The 22989-nt window shown below is 41.6% G+C and overlaps 1 long non-coding RNA gene across 1 annotated transcript in view; it reads right to left on the bottom strand.

Annotated features, from left to right (window-relative positions):
- LOC105881651 (uncharacterized) overlaps positions 1-14907 on the bottom strand; it is a 51305-nt gene extending 36398 nt beyond the window's left edge. Inside the window, exon 1 of the long non-coding RNA XR_001158845.3 lies at positions 14733-14907. This is a non-coding gene — a long non-coding RNA (uncharacterized LOC105881651). The remainder of the gene's footprint in view (positions 1-14732) is intronic.
- Positions 14908-22989: the final 8082 nt, after the last annotated feature.

The raw sequence follows: 22989 nt of genomic DNA, 5'->3' as shown, positions 1-22989 counted from the left end.
CGTGTGGGGGGAAGTCCCCCATTCTTATCACCTTGGTCAAAGATCAATTGACTACATATGTGTGGATTTATTTCTGGGTTCCTTATTCTGTTCCACTGGTCTATCTGTCTTTATGCTAATATCATACTGTTTTGATTACTGTAGCTTTGTAATGTGTCTTGAAATCAGGGAATATAAATGAAGAAAAAAGAGAGAGCACTCAAATACAATCAGAATGAAAGAGGCCACATTAAAGCTGATGCCATAGAAGTAAAAATGACCATAAAAGACTAAAATGAATAATTACATGCCAACAAATTAAGTAACTTAGAAGAAATTGATAAATTACTAGAAGATGCAACCTACTAAGACTGAATCATGAAGAAATAGAAAGTCCGAACAGACCCTTAACTAATATAGAGATTGAATCACTAATCAAACACCTCCCAATTAAAGAAAAGCCCAGGACCATATGGCTTCACTGGCAAATTCAACCAAACATTTATAGAAGAATTATCACCAATTCATCTCAAGCTTTTTCAAAAAATTGAAGAAAAGGAACACTTCCAAATTCATTTTATGACTATTACCCTGATATGAAAGCCAGACAAAGACACTACAAGAAAAGAAAACTATAGGCTAATATCACTTTTTTTTGGAAACAGGGTCTCACTTTGTTGCCCAGGCATGAGGGCAGTGGCATGATCATGGCTCACTGCAACCTCAAATTCCTAGGCTCAAGTGATCCTCCTTCCTCAGCCTCCTGAGTAGCTGGGACTATAGGTGTGCACCACCACACCTGAGTAATTTTTTCTATTTTTTTGTAGATATGGGATCTCACTATGTTGCTCAGGCTGGTCTCAAACTCTTGACCTCAGGCAATCCTCCTGCCTCAGCCTCCCAAAGTGCTAGAATTGCAGGCATGAGCTACTGTGCCCAGCCCAATACTCCTGATGAATATAGACACAAGAATAATCAATAAAATGCTAGAAAAACAAGTGGAAAGGCACATTAAAAGGATCATACACCATGATCAGGTGGGATTTATCCCTTGGATACAAGAATAGTTTGACATACAAAATTCAATTAATATAACATACCACATTAACAGAATAAAGGAGAAAAATCACATGATTGTATCAATAGATGTAGAAAAAGTATTTGAAAAAATTCAACATTATTTAATGATAAAAATTCTCAACAAACTAGGAATAGGAGGAAAGTATTTCAACATAATAAAGGCAACCTGTGAAATGTCCACAGCTGACATTATATTCAATAATGAAAAACAGAAAGATTGTCCTCTAAGATCAGTAACAAGGCAAGGATGCCTGCTTTCACTACTTTTATCTAACAGAACACTGGAAGTCCTAGCCAGAGCATTTAGGCAAGAAAAAGAGTGCTTTTTTTTTTTTTTTTAAAGGCATCCAAATAGGAATAGAAGAAATAAAATTGTCCCTGTTTGCAGATTACATGATTTTATAGAGAGAAAACCTTAAAAAACTTAAAACTAATAAATGAATTCTGTAAAGTTGCAGGATACAAAATCAACATAAAAAATCAGATGCATATCTATACACTAACAATGCACTATCTGAAAAGGAAATAAGGAAAAAAATCCCATTTATAATAACACCAAAAAGTATAAAATACTTAGGAATACACTTAATGAAGGATATTAAAGACTAGTTTGCTAAAACTACAGAACATTGATGAAAGAAATTAAAGAAGACACAAATAAAAAGAAAGATATCTTGTTTTCATGGATTGGAAGACTTAATATAGTTAAAATGTCCATACTACCCAAAGTAATCTACAAATTTAATACAATTGCTATCAAAATTCCCATGATATTTTTTATAGAAATGAAAAACAATCCTAAAATTCACCTGAAACCACAGAAGACCACAAATAGCCAAATCAATCTTGAGAAAGAAGAGCAGAGGAAGGGTAAGTTGGTGGACAAGCGAAACCACCAGCTAGAGTGTCTCTGCAAGAAAGACAGATTTTAGAAAAAAGTGAAAAAAAGGCAGAGAAAGTTAGATCAGACAAGGGTTGGAAGAAAGGGTGCCTGAAACTACAGGACACTCCATGGGAAGAAGTTACGGAGGAGAACTGGAAGCAGAAAGGCCCCTGAGAAGCTTGGAGACCAGCAACTAGGGTAGGTGAAGCAGTTAAATTTTCCCTCCCTTGCATCTTAGACTTCTGGTGGGCTCCTGAGCAGTTGGAGAGATCTGCCAACATCAGCCCAGAAGATGGCCACCACCAGTGAGTGGTGAGCCTCTTGCGGACAGGGCAACAGGCTTCCAGCTACCTTGGGGCACCTCCTGGCCTGCAGACCCAAGCTGATCAGCAGGTGCCATGTTGCTTCACTCTCCCCTTCCCCTTCCCTACCTGTGCTGCCAAGAGAGACAATTTAGCCACCACACAGAGGCATTTGCAGGGAATGGTACCTTTCCTTTTGGGGCCCTATAGCAGACTGAGGGGTACACAGAATGTGAGCTCTCTACCTGCTACCCCTCCCAGGTGCTGCTTGCCTGGTGATTCCAGGAGAGTGGGGCAGATCCCAAGGAAGAGAGATATCAATCCAGCTTGGGCACCCCGTGGGTGACTTGAGACCAGCACTCCTCTCACTGGCAGGGTCAGGGATTGATCTCCAGGGCCCAGGAGTACACCAAGGTCTTGATCACAATGCCCTGGGGCACAGAATGGATATTTGTGAACTAGCCTACTGAGGCATGTGTGCCTTCAGGGGCAGATCATCATGCTTGAGGGGCAACCCTCCTCCCATAGGAAGGCCATGTGCACATCCCAGGCTGTGATCCTGGGCAGAGGACCTCCAGGGGAGATCCGCTGGCTTGAGGTCCTGGCTCTGACAGAGGCCTGGGAGAAATTCCAGAATAGGGGAGGGTGGAAAGGAGCAAGGCATGTTCCAGACTACAGGTCTCAGACAGTCCCACCCCCACATGCAGACTTTTTGGCCAAGTGGGGCCATTTCATCTCCTCCCTGGCAGCTTTGCCCAGAAGCAGAGAACAGACCTTTGACCTTCTGCAACAGTATTTGTAGAGCTTGAGGGCAGGCTCACCCAACCCAGCTCTGCCCAGACTCACTCTCCCACCTACTCCCACTGAGGTCCCAGGCACACCTGGAAGTCCCAGGGCCACACCCACCACCTGAAGTACTAGAATGCCTCTCCATGGGAATAAGAGCTGGTTATAGGACTCAAAACAACACTGCAGCCTCATCCTCCTAGCAAGTGACACCTACTGACAAGGAGGTCATTCTGCACACCCTTTTACTGCGTCTACTGACTTATCATAAAGGGTATGGTCAAATCTCACCAATAAATATCACCTACTGGCTCAGAGACTAAACAGGGCATGTCATTATCCAAATGAAAATCTAAAGGTATGAAGCAACAGCTGATCCAAATGGGAAGGAATCAGTGAAATAACTCTGGAAGTATGAAGAATCAAATGGAAAGCACGTCCCCAAAGGGGAACACCAGCTCTCTAGCAATGGACGTCAACCAAATTCAGAACACTGAAATAACAGAAGAATTTCAAACATGGATTGTAAGAAAGCTAAATGATATGCCAGAAAACGTGGATAACCAACACAAAGAAACCACACACTCACACGCACATGCACACACACAAATTCAGAACTTGGAAGAAAAATTCATTAAATAAATTGAAATATTAAAGAAAAATCAAACCAAACTCATGGAAATAAAGAATGTTTTGTTATTCCAGGATTTACAAAACACAGTGGAAAGCCTCAAGAACAGGGTAGATCAAACAGAAGAAAGAATCTCAGAGATTGAAGATAACACCTTTCAATTAAATAAGTCAGTCACAGAGATAGAGCAGAGAAATAAGAGAAAAGAGCAAAGCCTACAAGAAATGCGGGATTATGTGCAGAAGCCTAACATGAGAATCATTGGCATCCCTGAGGTGAAGAAGAAAACACACAAAGGTTGGATAAGCTATTTGAGGATATAATAGAGGAAAATTTCCCAGACCTTGCTAAAAATCTAGATATCCAGGTACAAGAAGTTCAAAGGACTCTTAGGAGATTCATCGCAAACAGGAAGACACCATGACACACAGACATCAAACTGACCAAAATAACCACCGAGAGGCCCTCTTATGAGCTGTAAGGCAAAAGAAGCAGGTAGCCTACAAAAGGAAACCCATCTGAAAATGGCAGATCTCTACTGAGACCTTACATACAAGAAGAGACTGGGGCCCCATTCTCACTCTTCTCAAACAGAATAATGCCCAGCCTAGCATCTTTTACTCTGCAAAACTGTGTTTTGTATATGAAGGAAAAATAAAGACCTTCTCAGATAAGCAAAGACTGAGGTAATTCATCAAGACAAGACTTGCCCTCTAGGAAGTACTCAAAACAGTTTTACACATGGATCAGCATAATAAACATTCATGAATATAAAATCATCCAAAAGCTAAAGGTCAAAGGCCAGATACCAGAATGGCTCAAGAGAGAAAACAAAGCAACAAAGTTCAACTCAACAGGATGAGCAGAAATCTACCCCACTTATCAATTCTCTCAATAACTGTGAATGGCTTGAAATGCCCACTAAAGAGACATAGGCTGGGCAAATGGATAAATACACACAAGCCAAGTATCTCCTGTCTTCAGGAAACACATCTAACCCACAAGGATGTATTCAGAGTCAAGGTGAAGGGATGGAAAACAATATTTCAAGCAAACGGAAGCCAAAAGAAAGTTGACATGGTGGTTCTGATTTCAGATAACTTAGTCTTCAAATCAACAAAAGTGATGAAAGACAATGATGGTCACTATATAATGGTGATGGGTATAATTCAACAAGAAGACATAGCAATTCTAAATATTTATGCACCTAACTCAGGTACACCCAGATTCACAAAGCAAATCCTACTTGATCTAAACAAAATGATAAACAGCAACACCATAATAGCTGGAGACTCCAACACTCCTCTGACAGAACAGGACAGATCCTCCAAACAGAAAATAAACAAAGAAACAATGGACTTACACAAAACTCTAGAACAAATGGTCCTGACTGACATTTATAGAACATTCTACCCCAAAACCACTGAATATACATTTTTCTCATCAGCTCATGGGACATTCTCTAAGATTGACCATATCCTAGGCCACAAAACATGTCTCCAAAAAAATTTTAAAATAGGAATTATACCATGTATCTTCTCAGACCACAGTGGAATAAAATTAGAAATCAACTCTAACAGAAACTCTTATCTCTACATTAATTCATGGAAACTAAACAACCTTCTGCTTAACAATTATTTCGTTAAGGAGGAAATCAAGTGGGAAATCAAAATTCTTTGAACTAAATGGTGAAGGGGACACAAGTTATCAAAATCTGTGGGACACAGCTAAAGTAGTCCTAAGAGGAAAATTTATATCCATAAATGCCTACATCCAAAAGACAGAAAGATTACAAATCAACAATCTAATGAATTGTTTTAAGGAATTGGAAATGGAAGAGCAAACCAATCCCAAACCCAGCAGAAGAAAAGAAATAACAAAGATCAGAACATAACTAAATGAAATTGATAACAAAAAAAACTATACAGAAGATTAATAAAACAAAAAGTTAGTTCTTTGAAAAAATAAACAAAATTGAAATCCCTCTGGCTAGATTAATGAGAAGCATCAAAGAAAGAACTTTAATAAGCTATATCAGGAATGAAGAAGGATAAATTACAACTGATGCCTCAGAAATACAAAATATCATCTATGAACACTATAAAAACCTCTATGCACATAAACTGGAAATATGGAGGAAATGGACAAATTCTTAGAAACACACAGCCTCCCTAGGTTCAACCAGGAAGAAGTTGAATTCCTGAACAGACCAATATCAAATACTGAAATTGAAACAGCAATAAAAAACTTTCCTAAAAAGAAAAGTCCCAGACCAGATGATTTCACACCCAAATTTTCCCCTACCTACAAAGAAGAACTGGTGCCTATCCTGCAGAGATTATTCTACAACATCAAGAAGGAAGTAATCCTCCCCAACACATTTTATGAAGCCAACATCACCCTGATACCAAACCAGGAAAGGCTGCAACAAAAAAAGAAAACTATGGACTGATATCCCTTATGAGTATAGATGCAAAAATTCCCAGCAAAATCCTCGCAAACCAAATTCAAATGCTTATCAAAAAAATAATCCATCACGACCAAGTGGGCTTCGTCCTAGAGATACAGGGATAGTTCAACATATGCAAATATATAAATGTAATTGACCACATAAATAGAAGCAAAAACAAAGACCATATGATCCTCTCAATAGACACAGAAAAAGCATTCGACAAAATTCAACATCCTTTTAATATAAGAATGCTTAACAAAATAGACATAGATGGGACTTACGTAAAAATGATACAAGCCAATATGACAAATCCACAGCCAACATCATTCTGAATGGGGAAGAATTGAGAGCATTCCCACTTAGAACTGGAACCAGACAAGTTTGCCCTCTATCACTGCTTCTATTCAACATAGTGCTGGAAGTCCTAGCCAGAGCAATCAGACAAAAGAAGGAAATCCAGGGCATCCACATGGGGGCAGAAATGGTCAAACTATCCCTCTTTGCTAATGATATGATTTTAAATCTAGAAAACTCCAAAGATTCTGCCATGAGACTACTGGAATTGATAAACAAATTCAGCAAAGTCTCAGATTACAAAATAAATGTACACAAATCATTAGCATTCCTCTATGCTAAGAACAGTCAAACTGGGAACATAATCAAAGACTTAATACCCTTTGCAATAGCAACAAAGAAAATAAAGCACCTAGGAATATATTTAACTAAGGAGGTAAAAGACCTCTACAGGGAGAACTAGGAAACACTGAGGAATGAAATAGCAGAGGGCATAAACAGGTGGAAAACTATACCATGCTCATGGGTCAGCAGAATCAATATTGTTAAAATATCTGTACTACCCAAAGTAATCTAAAGATTCAGTGCTATCCCTATTAAAACACCAACATAATTTTTCACAAATCTAGAAAAAATAATTCTATGCTTCGCATGGAACCAGAGAAGACCTCGTATAGCAAAAGCGATCTTAAGCAAAAAGAACAAATTGGGAGGCATCGGTGTACCAGACTTCAAGCTATACTGCAAGGCTATAGTAACTAAAATAGCATCGTATTAGCACAAGAACAGAGACATAGACCAATGGAACAACTGAGAACCCAGATATAAAACCATCCTCATATAGCCATCTAATCTTTGACAAAGCAGACAAAAGCATACACTGGGGAAGAGAATCCTTATTCAATAAATGGTGCTGGGAAAACTGGATAGCCACATGTAGAAGACTGAAACAGGATCCACACCTTTCACCTTTCATAAAGTTCAACCCTCGGTGGATAACAGACTTAAACCTAGGCATGAAACTATAAGAAATCTAGAAGAAAATGTTGGAAAAACTCTCGTAGACATTAGCTCTTGTGGACATTGGCCTAGGCAAAGAATTTATTAAGAAGACCCCAAAGGCAATCACAGCAACAACAAAAATAAATAAATGGGACCTGATCAAATCAAAAAGCTTCTGCACAGTCAAGGAAACTATCACGAGAACAAACAGACATCCTACAGAATGGGAGAAAATATTTACATGTTACATATTCGATAATGAGCTGATAACTAGAATCTATGTAGAACTGAGGAAAATCAGCAAGAAAAAAATCAAACAACCCTATCAAAAAGTGGGCAATGGACATGAACAGAAATTTTTCAAAAGAAGACAGAATAATGGCTAACAAAGATATGAAAAAGTGCTCACCATCTCTAATCATCAGGGAAATGCAAATTGAAACCACAATGAAATATCACTTATCTCTGGTGAGAATGGCTTTAAACAAAATGTCCCAAAACAATAAATGTTGGGGTGGTTGTGGAGAGATACGGACACTCATACACTGCTGGTGGGACTGCAAACTAGAACAACCTCTGTGGAAAGCAATATGGAGATACCTCAAAGAGATACAAGTAGAACTACCATTTGATCCAGCAATCCCATTACTAGGCATCTAAACAAAAGAACAAAAGACATTCTATAAAAAAAGACATCTACAGTCAAATGTTTGTAGCAGCACAATTCACAATTGCAAAGATGTGGAAACAACCCAAGTGGCCATCAATACATGAGTGTATCATTAAGATGTGGTACATGTATACCACGGAGTTCTACCCAGGTATAAAAAAAGGTGGTGATACAGTGTCTCTTGTATTATCCTGGATAGAGCTGGAACCAATTCTACTTAGTGAAGTATCACAAGAATGGAAACACAAGCCCACATGTAATCACAATCAAATTGGTTTTAACTGATCAACACTTACGTGCACATATAGTGGTAACATTCATCGGGTGTCTGGCAGATTGGAGGGGTAGGAGTGGATGGGTATATACACATGTAATGGGTGCAGTGTGCACCATCTGGGGGATGGACATGCTTGAAGCTCTGACTTGGGTGGGGCAAGGGCAATATACGTAACCTAAACATTTGTACCCCCCTAATATGCTGAAATAAACAAAATAAAAAAAGAAATAATAATAAGAAAAGAAAAAAGAGCAAAGCTGGGGACATCACAACTCCTGATTGCAAAATATATTGTAAAGGTACAGTAATTTTTTTCCTTTCCTTTCAGCATCTTTAAAGATGCATCGTTTCTGTTGAGAAGTTGTCATTCTTACTGCCCCTGAAGTAATTGTGTCTTTTTTCTGCTTTGGTTATTTTAAGTTATTTTCTCTATGTGTTTGGTTTTCAGTTGTGTGCCAATGATGTAGCTAGATGTATTTTTCCTTATATTTATTCTCATTGGAGGTACTCTGAGCTCCTTGAATCTCTGGGATGATATCTTTCATCAATTTTCAAAAATTCTTGGACACTATGTCTTTGAATGTTGCCTTTCCTCCATTCTCTCTCATCTCTCCTTCTGGGGATGCAGTTACATATATGTTAGATCATTTGTCTCCCTCTTGTCTATTACAGTCTTTTCCGGTCTTTTCATTTTATTTTTCAACTGAGGTCTCTTTTAGTTCGCAAATCCATTCTCCTTCACTAATCTCCTTTTCCCAGTGTTTTGTTGAATCCATACAATGAATTCTTAATTTCAGATATTATATTTTTCAGTTCTAAAATGTCCACTTGATTTTCATTTATCTCTCTCTCTCTCTTTTTTTTTTTTTTTTTTTTTGTTGCCCAGGCTAGAGTGAGTGCCGTGGCATCAACCTAGCTCACAGCAACCTCAAACTCCTGGGCTCAAGCAATCCTTCTACCTCAGCCTCCCAAGTAGTTGGGACTACAGGCATGTGCCACCATGCCTGGCTAAGTTTTTCTATATATATTAGTTGGCCAATTAATTTCTTTCTATTTATAGTAGAGATGGGGTCTCGCTCTTGCTCAGGCTGGTTTTGAACTCCTGACCTTGAGCGATCTGCCCACCTTGGCCTCCCAGAGTGCTAGGATTACAGGCGTGAGCCACTGCGCCTGGCCTCCACTTGGTGTTTAAAAGAGAAATCCCAATTGTTGAGATTCTAACTTCTCTTCTATCTTGTCCATCCATTTCTATTCTCTTTAACATGGTAACAATGATTTTAGAGTCCATCTCTGAATCACCTATGAATCTCTTTCTATTGCCTGTTTTACCTTTTGGTTTCTTATCATTCAGTCTTGTTTTTAAGTCTACCTCATAATTTTGATTGAATACTGAAAATTGTAGAGGCTTTGGATGATGTTCTCCACCTCCAAGGAGGGCTGTTTTGCCCTAGCAAGCAGAGTGGGTCTGCCACAGTTTGTCCTTACTCCTGGAACATAACCATGCCTAGGATGTGGTCCTCTTTCCTGGTCGTGGTCCTCTTTCCTGGTCCTGATCTTATTCCTGGGGTGCGGGCCTCTTAGGGCTTTGCCTGAAAGTCCAGGGTGTTTCCCAAGGTCCCTTCACCTTGTTGGGTCTTCACCTTCCCCCAGATCCACACAGCCAATGAAACATCTGTCCAGTTCTTTGGCTTCCCAATTGCTATTTTCTGCTAATTATTTTTGTTTGTTTGTTTTGGGTCTCTCTCTACTTTCACAGGGCTTAGGCATCAGCTGATTATTTGAGAAGGATTTTGTGCAGATCTTTAGGCTCCCTATTCCTGCTTTCTCCTTCATTTCCTAGCCTCTCTGGTAGTCCTGACTTCTCTTTCCTTAGCCCTTTCTCTCTTAGCCCTTTGTTACCCTGATCTACAATTTGGAATTCTGAGTGGAAAACATCAGGATGATTGTAGAGCTCAGGGGTGTCATTCTCTTCTCTAAGGGTCCCACCTGTGTTGACTGTACTCCAGAGCCTCCAAATGGCTGCTGTATAAATCCATCATTACTGGACTTCCCAGCCTCCTGAATTGTGAGAAATGAATTTCTTTTCTAAACTACCCAGTCTGTGGTATTCTGTTATGGACTAGACAGATGCCCGCAGGCAGCTCAAATTTAATCATCCAGGAATGAACCCCTAACCCTAACCCACACCACAGTCTACAGTCTTCTTCAACTCTTCTTCCAGTTACTCAGGCCCCAAAACCTGGGGTCATCTTTACTCCTCTCTTTTTAAATCCACATTCCACCTGTGGAACATCTCCTTCTGACAATAGCTCCCTGATCCAAGCCCCATCCTCTTTCCTGGATGATGACAGGAGCTCCCTGTCCCCAATTTCTCTGCTTCTGCCTTCTGCCCTGACCCCACTACTGGCTTTTCTCAACACTGCAGCCTTGAGAACCGTGTAAGTGTTGATTGTGCTAAAAGCCTTCCTAAGGACTTTTTATCTCACTAGAGTCAGAGCCAAAGTCTACATGTGCCACTGACCAAGACCCTGCGACCCTGCGACCCTGCCCCTCCACTCTCACTTTCTGGCATTTTCCTCCAGGTGGCTTCAGCCTCACTGAGCCTCCTGTTTCCTCAGACACATCTCTGGGCCTCCCATGTCGCACAGGTCCTGGCCCTGACTGTGCTGGCGGCTTCCTGTGCCCTGCCTGCTGTTAGTCTCCGGCGCACTCGACCCTGGGATGGCACACAACTTGCTCACTGATTAGGGTACTGTCTTTCTCCTCACCAGAAAATAAGCACCCTAAAGGCAATACTCTGTTTCTTTGTTTCAATTTTGAACCCCTAGAGTCTAGAACAATGACTCAAAGGTGATCAATAGATACTTGCCAAATACAGAGATAAAGGCAGATGGGAAGAGAAGGAAGGAGAGAGAAAGGGAGATGACCTTTGAAAGAAAAAGAATGGAATAAACATGAGTGAAAAAGCAACCTTCAGTTGTCAAGGGAGCTTGAAATTAAGTTCTGGGCAACTGCCAGACTGTTTCTAAGTGGTAAGAAAGGATAGCAGTGAGCTTCATGACTTCACAAAGAGCAAATTGTGCCACATTAGTTTTAATCCACTTTTTGTTAGGGATTTGTTAGGAATACTGGTAAAACTTAGAAACACTGTGGATATTGTGGAAATGGACTTCAGAAAGAGTTTTGTGTTATATTTTTCTGCCAAGTCAAGAAGTTAGATGCATCTACATCTGGTTGCATGATTATAATTGAAGACCAATTAATGGATCCATCTCAGCATGGGTAGACATCTCAAAAACTACAGCTTTATCCTGAAACCGGTCAATTCAGTTCAGATCAAAAGCACCACTCCCCTGTACCAGGGCCTATAGCAGCCTTGGGAACACAAAAGTGGAGAGCACAGAATTTGTGCCTTCAAAGAGCTCCTTCTGCCCTACACCTTTAAATCAGCAGTATCCATGATGACACAGCCCAACAGCCACATGTGTGAGTGACATGAAACTGGAAAGGGGACCCAGGGTGCCCTCCTACCCACAGGCCCCCATCCCTGTGACCCTAGCACATGGCCCAAGCCCCAGCAGCCTGCTGGTCGACCACAGTAGCCAGGGAGAAGGCAGAGTCCTGGCTCTCCCACCGTGCTTCTCTCCACTCCAATCTACACAAAATTGTGTCCCATTTTAGTTAGCATCCTATTTGGACCATGACTTACTTGTGGTCATTTGTTTAACTGGCCTTGATGAGTTTGTTTTGCTTTTCTTTCCTTATACTATTTGCCTATATTATGTCCTCAATTTTTCCCCATCTAGATGATATTCTTCTATTCTTTTATGCACCCCTGTTTTTCCAGAGCCTTCTCAATCCTGCCTGAGTTGCTTTTTCTGTAGGCCTCCTCACGGCTGGTGCCTGGATCAGCAGGCAGTGCCTTTTTCTTTCTGGGGTCACGTGCTTGCACCATCATCCACTGTCTTCTCTGCTGACTGGAGCCAGGAGCAGGGTCAGAAACCTCACCTGTCCTGCACCTGCTGGGTCTCTAGTCCTCAGCCCAGAGCCTGCCCAGACTAGACACTGCATCAATGCATGTTGCACGAGTGGACTTGAAGCCATGCTCTCTGCAGTTAAGGAAAGTAAGCCTGGAAAAGTGAACTCTGGAGTGGGTGGAATCATTGACTTCAAAATTATGAAAGACTTTCAGGTGAAAAAAATTTAGACTTATTTTGAGTGGACTCAGATGGCAGAGCGAGGACGAGTAGATAAAAGTTGTGGGAATATACTTTCTGCACTGTGGACAGTGGTGGGCTGTGCTGTTCTGGGAGTGATTGGCGCCCAGGGAGTGAGTGCAGAGGCACAGGAGCTGTGGGGCAGCGCAAGGTCTTCTTCCATCTGGGGCAGTGGGCACAAGAGGGCCAGGCCCACAAGACTGCTTCCGAGACCAGAGTCTGCTGTCCTTTTTTAAAGAAAAATTAAAACACGTGGACTGACGTTTTTCCCAGAGTTTTCCTGTAACAGTAAATTTTAAGTAGCTAGACTCTAAATCTAAAAATTGCCTGGGGGTGATGGCTAAGGAGAGGGCAGAGTGGGAAGAGCAGAGGCCGAGGCTGTGGGGCACAGTGGGAGTCAGGGAAGGACAGGACGGGATGGAGGAGGGAGGAGATGGAGGGCAGTATCCAAGGGGGCATAGGCTGCAGCGGTGGCGGGGGAGGGAGGCGCCCCGGAGGCCTAGGCTTCCAGCCCGACTAGTCTGAGCCCTCTCCTCAACACGCTGTCAGATCACTGTCTAGCTGCATCTTCCTTCCTGCCTCAGACACCACCAGTGGCTCAGGTGCCTCCCCAGCTCGCTGGGATATACCAGTGGGTCCTGGACACGCCAGTCCAGTTGGTGGGGCATGAGGCAGCAGGCCTCTCTCTTCCATCTTCCTCTTTCTACCCCTTCAAATGCAGGCTGTAAAATCCCCAAGTTACTAGGAAAACAGCCAGCTGCAATAGCGCTATTCACCCGGGAGGCCAAGCTTCCCCTGGGCTGCTGTAGTTAGGCGCGGGGCACACATTAAGCAAGCACAGTGCTTTCTGTGTGGTGGGTCAGGTTCTAAAAGCTTTATGAATATTAATTTGTCATCATAAACAAAAGAAATAAGTGTTACTGTCATTATTGCCATCGCATTTTACAAATGAAGGAACAGGTTAAGTAGCTTGCCCAGCTGGGGTTCGGGTTCGCAGTCTTGTTCAGAGGCCGCAGCCTCGGGTGTGTCCTCCCCACAAGTGGTCATAGTAACAGGAGGTTCCTGGTACCACTCCGTCCTCCTCCGTGTGCTTTCCCCCAGACTACTCATCCTAAAACTCTATCTCACTTTCTCTCTGCCCCCATGCTGGCTGCATTTATTTGAGTTTTTGCAGGGTGAGTCATTATTTTTTGTGCTAGAACACTCAAATGTAATGGCCAAGACAAATTGAAAGGAAAATTCAACACTATGAGATTGAATGGAATATAAAAATATGTGATCAGCACTTATAGAGAATACCATTAGATTTAGATTCTTCCTTTTTTTTCTTTTTGAGGCAGAGTCTTACTCTGTCACCCAGGCTAGAGTACAGTGGTATCATCAAAGATCACAGCAACATCAAGCTACTGAGCTCAAGCGATCCTCCTGCCTTAACCTCCTGAGTAGCTGGGACTACAGGTGCATGCCACTGTGTCTGGCTAATTTATTTTCTATTTTTTTTTTTATTTTTTTTTTTAGTGGAGACGAGGACTCACTCTTGCTTAGGCTGGTCTCAAACTCCTGACCTCAAGCAATCCTCCCACCTCAGCCTCCTGGAGTACTAGGATTATAGGCATGAGCCACTGCACCCAGCCCTTCCTCTTCTTTTTTTGCATTGAATTCAGGAAGTTTGATGTTGATGTTGACTTGAAGGTTAAATATCATACTGGATTTTCTATGTAATTCTGAAACCATGGGCACTTGTTTCTTTCTCAGAAGGTGAGTTAAGCTCAGCTCTGTGGGGATGTGCTTGGTGGCAGTGCGGTAAATGCACAGAAGTCACTGTGGTGGTAGCAGGTTTTCTGGGAGTTTGCCTGGGGGGGAGTCTCAGGTCTGCACTCGCATGCTTCCCTGCAGCGCTCCTCCCCACGCGGCCTGTGGGGCTGCAGGAGGCAGAGGTTCAGAAGACCACGACTCATTCTGGGATATCATGTCCAGGTTCCCTGTTCTATTCACTCTTAAGGCATTTTTCACATTAAGTTTGCATAACTTGATAAACTATCAAGAGAAAACTATACAGCATTATACTCACTGCCAAATAATACATACTTCAAGAGATTAGCATAATACCATACAACAACATCTTGAGTTCAACATTTAACAGAGTACATTTTACCTACCTGTTATCCACGTGTCACTTGGAATGTCTTCTATTATGCATTTCTCCTCTCGTTCCCCTACATGGAAATAAAAAGCAGTTGAAAGTGAAAAACCAAAACATAAAAGAAATGTTAACATTTGCATTTCCGTTCCTTTAGCCACTCCTGGTGGTGCTTTCTCTGAAATGGATCAGTTGCAAGTGACGCTGCTTGTTGAGTGTTTTTATTTCATTGGATTTTTTGTAAAATTGATTTTTGTGAGAAGTAACATATGGCATCTGCAGCTGGGCAGGTATTGGCAGCAAATCCCAGTGAGCAAGATGAAAAGGCATGCGAACCTCGGGGCCTTTCCAAGCATGATGGCGTCAGAGTTCCTTCTGACCTGCCCCCTTCTGAAGACTCTGAAGTGTTCTGATGGGATGAGCGACCTTAGGGCCCAGGGAGAGGCTCCAGAGGAAACCCGAAGCAGCAAGCACGGCTGATGCCAGCGTGGAGCGTGCTGGCTGTGCCTCTGCGACCAAGCGGAAATGGCCATTTATGTGGTGGTTTCCACTGCTTGGCAGGAGGTGAGAGAGGATGAAAAATGGGGGCTGGCGTAGAGGAGGGGGACTGGTGTGGGGAGGAGGAAGAGGCAGCTCGCTTCTGGACTAGGAAGAGGCAAGAGCCCCCATGGGAGTCTCTCCGTCTCAGTTTCCCCAAGAAAAGAGAAGTTAAAATCACTTAGTGTTCCATTTGGTCCTTTCAGCTCTGGCACCTAGTGTTTTCTTTTTAAACTTTTTATGTTGAACTATTTGTAGACTCACGACAAGTTGCAAAAATAGTACAGAAAGGGCCTGTGCACCTATCACCCAGCTTCCCCCATGGAGCATCTCGCATAGCTAAGATGACCATGTGGCTGGCAGAGTTCCACCAACTAGACTGCAGCCTTTCATGGGCTTCCCCAGCTTTGGCACACATTCTTTTAATTTTTTTATTTTTTGGATATATGTGTACTATCATGGGAATGCTTTGATAAGCAATCATGAATACTCTTGAAACAAGCGGAAAAGTAGAAAAAATGCACCTTCATGGCTTAGAGCAAGAGATTGGCATCCGCAGGCCATGGTGGTTGGACTATATTGCTTTTTAGTGGTGTGGATATGGACAGGTGAGCAGACCTCAGGGCTGCCACCTATAAAGCAGAGGAGTGATGGCAGCACAGCCCACAGCACTGCTGTAGGGATTGGATGACACAGGGGAAGTCCTTGGCTCTGTGCAGTTAGCACATGGCGCAGCTGTTGGCCTTCCTGGTGCCTCTGGAGCTGCGGCGGGAAGCAGCCCTAGTCCGTGCAGAGGGTGAGCAGGCCCATGGCTTTCCGCAGCTGTCTCTATCCACGGCCTGCCCTTAGGCCTCCCTCCTGCCCACACCTGACCCTGCCTTTGGAGTCCTTTCTCATTCCTCCTTAGAGGCTTCTGTCCCTTCCTGCGAGCTGGGCCCTCTGCCCCAGCCTCCTGTCCGTGGAGGCTTTCCTCTCGACGCCCGGCAGCATGACATTTACAAGCTCAGACTCTGGAACCACAGTCTGGCTCACCTCGTCTGCCACTTACCTCCTTTGGGACCCTGGACAAGTTCCTTAATTGCTCCCTGACTCAGTTTCCTCATCTATAAAATTGAAATAATAATAGAACCTACCTTACTGATTGGTTGTAAAGATCAAATGATATGTGTAAAGTGCTAGAACAGCTCCTGGCACATAGTAGCACGCACTATCTAAATGTTTATATTATTACTGTGCCGCCTGGCATCTTGAGAGGGTGTCCAGAGGGGCTGTCTCCACTTACAGGCCTGACTATCTACGTGTTCTCCGTTATTACTCTGTAGCCTGCCTTCTTGAAGGGCATCCAGATGTGCTGTCTACACTTACAGTACTCACTGTCTAAGTGTTCTCCATTATTGCTGTGTAGCCTGACATCGTGAAGGGGCATCCAGATGTGCTATCTATACCTATAGTATGCACTAAATGTTTGTATTATTACTCTGTAGCCTGACATCTTGAAGGGGCATTCAGATGTGCTGGCTCCACTTATCTCCACTCACAGCTGAAACAATTCTGTTATTATAGAAAATGTTGAGCACACAAAATTAGAGAATTGTGCGACGAACCCCAAACTTGTTTCATTTAATCAATACACACTTTCTTTCCCCCCTGGAGTATGTTAAAGCGGATTCTGGATCTGAGGTCATTTTCAACCCTCAGTACTTCAATATGCATCTCTTACTGGTAAGGACTTTTTTTAAAAAAACAACCACCAAGCTGTTATGTCGCCTAACAAAATTAATAATAATTCCTTACCATCATTTAACATCCAATTCATAGTCACATTTTTCTGATTGCCTTAAAAGGTCTTTTTTACAGTTGATGTATTTGAATCAGTATCTAATCAGGACTCACGCATCACACTTGACTGTGATATCTGCTCAATCTCTCTTGTTCTGTAGGGTGTCCCTTCCCCACACCAGTCTTCTTTATCCCAGTAATTTGTTAGCAACACTGGGTCACTGGCTTATGGTGACCTACATGGCAGATGTGGGAGAAAGCGCCCAGGTGTTGCCAGTTTGCTCACCAGGGCCAGGGTGGACGTGTGTGACGCTGCTGCAGGGACCACACTGCCCGTGGCAAGGGGCTCGCTGCTTCTTCCTCCTGTCTCCCTGATGCTGGGCTGTGGAACTAGGGGTTTGGTTAGGCTCAGACTTCCATGCTAGAGTAACTGGCACACGCTTCCTATTGCCTCACCACAGAAATCAGTGTCTACTTGTCCTGCTTTGAGTGACCAAAGCTCCGTGGGCCACCTCTCTACGTGATTCCCCATTGTCAGGTTCCCACTCAGCATAAGGGTGTGAACACCCACGTATGCTCTCTCCCCTAATCCACTACTTCCTTAGTAGTTGCTGCAAAGAAAACTTTGCCTCATTAACTGGTTGGTTACCCCAAAATAATTTGTATAGGAAAGGCAGGCCACATGCCTGATTCTTTCCCCAGAATTAACCAATTTTCAAAGTCAGTATGTTAGTGCCCTAATAACCCCGTGTAGGTTTCTTTAAGTATCATTATGAATTCATGAATTGTGAATTGTTATATATTTAATGTTCTTCTGATATATTGCAGTAATTATTCTCTTTCTTTCTCTCTTTTTTCTTTTTCTGTTCTTTTTTTTTTAAATACGCTCTCGCTGTGTTACGCAGGCTGGAGTGCAGTGGCATCGTCATAGCTCGCTGCAGCCTCGAAGTCCTGGGCTCAAGAGATCCTCTTGCCTCAGCCTTCCGAGTAGCTGGGACTATAGGCATGCACCACCATGCCTGGCTAATATTTCTTTCTTTTATAGGTACAAAGGCTTCTCTATGTTGCCCAGGCTAGTCTCAAACTCCTGGCCTCAAGCGATCCTCCTGCCTTGGCCTCCCAGAGTGCTAGGATTATAGGTGTGAACCTCCATGCCCAGCCTGGAAGTATTTTTTTTTTATTTGCTTATTTTTCAATTAAAATATGAGTTCATATTCTTATTTCTAATTGAAATTTAAGACTAAAGAGTTTTACTTAATTTCTTTGATTATATACTTTTATCTCCTTTATGCTAAAAATCTACGCTTAATGGCATTCACATAATTACTCGTTTCTTTTATCCTTCAATATACCTATACAGGCACCTGTTGGAGATACTGCAGGTTCAGTTCCAGACCACCACAATAAAGTGAATGTTGTGATAAAGCTTGTCAAATTCATGTGACAATTCATTTGGTTTCCCAGTTCATATAAAAGTTATGCTTACTCTATGCTGTAGTCTATTAAGTGCGCATCTACAAGAACAATGTATATACCTTAATTAAAAATACATTATTGCTAATGCTAAGGATCATCTGAGCCTCCAGTGAGTCATAATCTTTTTTGCTGGCCAAGAGTCTTGCCTCCACGTCATTGGCTGCTAACTGATCAGGGTGGTGGTTGCTGAAGCTTGGGGTGGCTGTGGCAATTCCTTAAAATAAGACAGTGGAGTTTCCCCCATCGACTGACTCTTCTTTGCATGAAAGATTTCTCTGTGGCATTCAATGCTGTTTGGTGGTATTTTACCTACAGTAGAATTTCTTTTGAAATTGCAATTAATTCTCTCAAACCCTGCCACTCCTTTATGAGCTAAGTTTATGTAATATTTTAAATCCTTGATTTTCATTTAAACAACATTCAACATATCTTCACCTAGAATCATTCCATCTCAAGAACCCACTTTCTTTGCTCATCCATAAGAAGCACCTCCTCATCCATTCAAGTTCGATCAAGAGATAGCAGCAATTCAGTCACATGCTCAGGTTCCACTTCTAATTCCTTGTTCTCTTGCTATTTCCACCACATCTGCAGTTACTTCCTCCACTAAAGTCTTGAACCTCTCAAAGTTATCCATGAGGACTGGAATTTACTCCTTTCAAACTCCTGTTAATGTTGATAATTTGACTTCCTTCCATGAATCACAAATATTCTTTTTTTTTTTTGGAGGCAGAGTCTTGCTCTGTCACCCAGGCTAGAGTGTGGTAGCATCATCATAGCTCATGGCAACCTCAAATTTCTGGGCTTAAGTGATCCTCCTACCTCAGCCTCCCAAGCAGCTGGGACTACAGGTGTGTGCCACCACACCTGGCTAACTTTTTTCTATTTTTTGTAGAGATGGGTCTCACTCTTGCTTAGGCTGGTCTCAAATTCCTGAGTTCAAGCAATACTCATACCTTGGGCTCCCCGAGTGCTAGGATTATAGGCCTGAGCCACTGTGCCCATCTCATGAATATTCTTAATGGCATCTAGAATGGTGAATTAATTACAGAAGGTTTTTTTTTTTTTTTTTTTTGAGACAGAGTCTCGCTTATTGACCAGGCTAGAGTGAGTGCCGTGGCGTCAGCCTAGCTCACAGCAACCTCAAACTCCTGGGCTCAAGCGATCCTTCTGCCTCAGCCTCCCGAGTAGCTGGGACTACAGGCATGCGCCACCATGCCCGGCTAATTTTATATATATATTAGTTGGCCAATTAATTTCTTTCTATTTATAGTAGAGACGGGGTCTCGCTCTTGCTCAGGCTGGTTTCGAACTCCTGACCTCGAGCAATCCGCCCGCCTCAGCCTCCCAGAGAGCTAGGATTACAGGCGTGAGCCACCGCGCCCGGCTTAATTACAGAAGGTTTTCAATTTACTTTGCCCAGATCCATCAGAGGAATCACTATCTATGGCAGCCATAACTTTACAAAATGTATTTCTTAAATAATAAGACTTGAAAATTGAAATTACTTCTGATCTGTGGGCTACGTAATGGGTACTGTGTTAGCAGGCATGAAAGCAACATTAATCTCTTTGTACAACTCCATCAAAGCTCTTAGGTGATCAGGTGCATTGTCAACGAGCAGTAGTATTTTGAAAGGAATCTTTATTTCCTGAGCAGCAATAGTGGGCTTAAAATAGTCAGTGAATCATGCTATAAACAAATGTGCTGTTACCCAGGTTTTGTTATTCCATGCATAGAGCACAGGCAGAGTAGATTTAGCGTAATTATTAAGAGCCCTAGGGTTTTTGAAATGGTAAAGGAACATTGGCTTCAACTTGCAGTTACCAGCTGCATCAGCCCCTAGTAAGAGTCAGCCTATCCTTTGAAGGCAGGCATTGACTTCTCCTCTCTAGCTATGAAAGTCCTAGATGGCATCTTCTTCCAATATAAGGCTGTGTTGTCTATATTGAAAATCTATTATTTGGTTTAGCCACCTTCATCAGTGATCTTAGCTGGAACTTCTAGGTGACTTGCTGTAGCTTCTCCATCAGCACTTGCTGCTTCACCTTGCACTTTTATGTTATGGAGACGGCTTCTTAAACTTCATGAACCAACCTCTGCTATCTTCTAACTTCTCTTCTGCAGTGTCCTCACCTCTCTCAGAATTGAAGAGAGTCAGGGCCTTGCTCTGGATTAGGCTTTGGCTTAAGGGAATGTTATGGCTGGTTTGATTTTTTATTCAGACCACTAACACTTTCTTCATATCAGCAAGAAGGCTGAGTCACTTTCTTATCATTCATGTGTTCACTAGAGTAACACTTTTAATTTCCTTCAAGAACGATTCCTTTGCATTCACAACTTGGCTAAATGTCTGATGCAAGAGGCTTAGCTTTTGGCCTATCTCAGCATTTAGCATGCCTTCCTCACTAAGCTTCATTATTTCTAGCTTTTGATTTAAAGGGAGAGACGAGCAGCTCTACCTTTCATTTGAACACTTACAAACCATCGTAAGGTTTATAATTGGCATAATTTCAATATTGTTGTGTCTCAGGGAATAGGGAGGCCTGAGGAGAGGGAGAGAGATGGGGCAATGGCCGCCGGTCAGTGGAGCAGTGAGAACACACCTTTATTGATTAAATTTGCTATCTTATATGGTCACAATTCATGGTGCCCCCAAATAATTACAATAGTAACCACAAATATCACTGACCGCATATCACCATAACAGATATAATAATAATAAAGTTTGAAATATGCAAGAATTACCAAAATGTGACACAGAGATATGAAGTGAGCACATGCTGTTGGAAAAATAGTGCCAACAGACTTGATCAATGCAGGGTTGCCACAAACTTTCAATTTGTAAAAAGTGCAATATTTGTGAGGTGCAACAAAACAAAGCACAATAAAATGGGGTGTGCCTGTAATAGTTTCCACAGAACCATACCAATATTGCTAATATGAAAAAGACTACTAAGTGCCATCTAAGATTTCTTTGTCATTTTCTTTATCTTTAGTATTTCCCCAGGGATATATGCACAAAAATATCATTTAAACTTACTGAAGTAATTGATTTCTTTTCTTATAAAGTATGGTTCATTTGTATCAGTTTGTTTTCAATATTTAGGGTTTGGTCATTTGCTTCTTTGTTGTAGTTCAGTTTATTTTTATTTTTTGATTATGTAAAATATTTGCATGGCTCAAAATAAAATCATATGCAAGAAAAGAAACAAAGAACATATGGGACAAATAGAATAAAAATGAAAATGGTAGGTAAACCTAACTTATTGATATGTCCATTAAATGTAAATGATGTAAAAGGCATAGATTATTAGATGGGTGAAAAACAAAGACCCAACAAAATGTTATTTACAAGAAATAAGCTTTAAATATAAAGACAAGATAGGTTAAAAGTAAAAGAATGGAAAAAGATATGCCACATAAACTCTAATCCAAGAAATTGGATTGCCTATATTATTATAATATCAGTCAAAGTAGACTTTCAAATAAAGAATATTACTGGAGATAAACATTTAATAAAGATAAAAGGGAATCATCTTAAATGTATATGTACCTATAAATAAAACTTCATGAAATAAAAATTGCCAGAACTGAAGGAGAAAGAGATAAACCTACTTTTATAGTGGGAGATTTCAGCACTCTTTTGTTAATAAAAGAAGACATAAGGACAATTAGTAAGGACAGAGGAGACCTGAACAACACTGTCAACCAATGAGACCCATCCTGACCCAACTAACATTAATGGAATAGGGCACTCAGCCATGACATAATGCACAATCTTTTATTTTCGAGACAGAATCTCACTCTTTGCCTGGGGTAGAGTGTCATGGCATCAGCCTAGTTCACAGCAACCTCAAACTCCTGGGCTCAAGCAATTCTTCCGCCTCAGCCTCCCAAGTAGCTGGGACTACAAGCATGCGCCACCATGCCCAGCTAATTTTTTCTATTTTTGGTAGAAACGGGGTCTTGCTGTTACTCAGGCTGATCTTGAACTCCTGAGCTCAAACAATCGGCCTCCCAGAGTGCTAGGATTACAGGCGTGAGCCACTGCGCCAGGCCCACAATCTTTTCTAATGCACATGGAATATTTGCCAGGATAGGCCTTATCCTGGGCTATAAAAAGGTATCAATAAATTTAAAAGTGTTGAAATCATACAAAATATATCCCTGATCACAACTTAATTGAAATAGAAATCAGTAACAAAACATAAAAAATTCCAAATATTTGGAAACTAAACACATTTTAATATAAACTATGCATCAAAGAAATCACAGGAAAGATAGGAAGTATTTTAACTGAATTACAATGAAAATGTATGTCATTTGTGGTATGCAGCTGAAGCAATTTTTAAAGGGAAATTTATACCTTTAAATGCTTATATTAGAAAAGAAGAAAAGTTTAAAATCCATGACCTAAGCTTCCACCCTAGTAAACTATAAAAAGAAAAGCAAATTAAACCCAAAGTGAGAAGGAAGGAAAT

The sequence above is a fragment of the Microcebus murinus genome, chromosome 16, assembly GCF_040939455.1.
Source record: "Microcebus murinus isolate Inina chromosome 16, M.murinus_Inina_mat1.0, whole genome shotgun sequence".
Taxonomy (NCBI): domain Eukaryota; kingdom Metazoa; phylum Chordata; class Mammalia; order Primates; family Cheirogaleidae; genus Microcebus; species Microcebus murinus.
The sequence above is the reverse complement of the archived record's forward strand: the minus strand, read 5'-3'. Positions and strand labels throughout refer to the sequence as shown.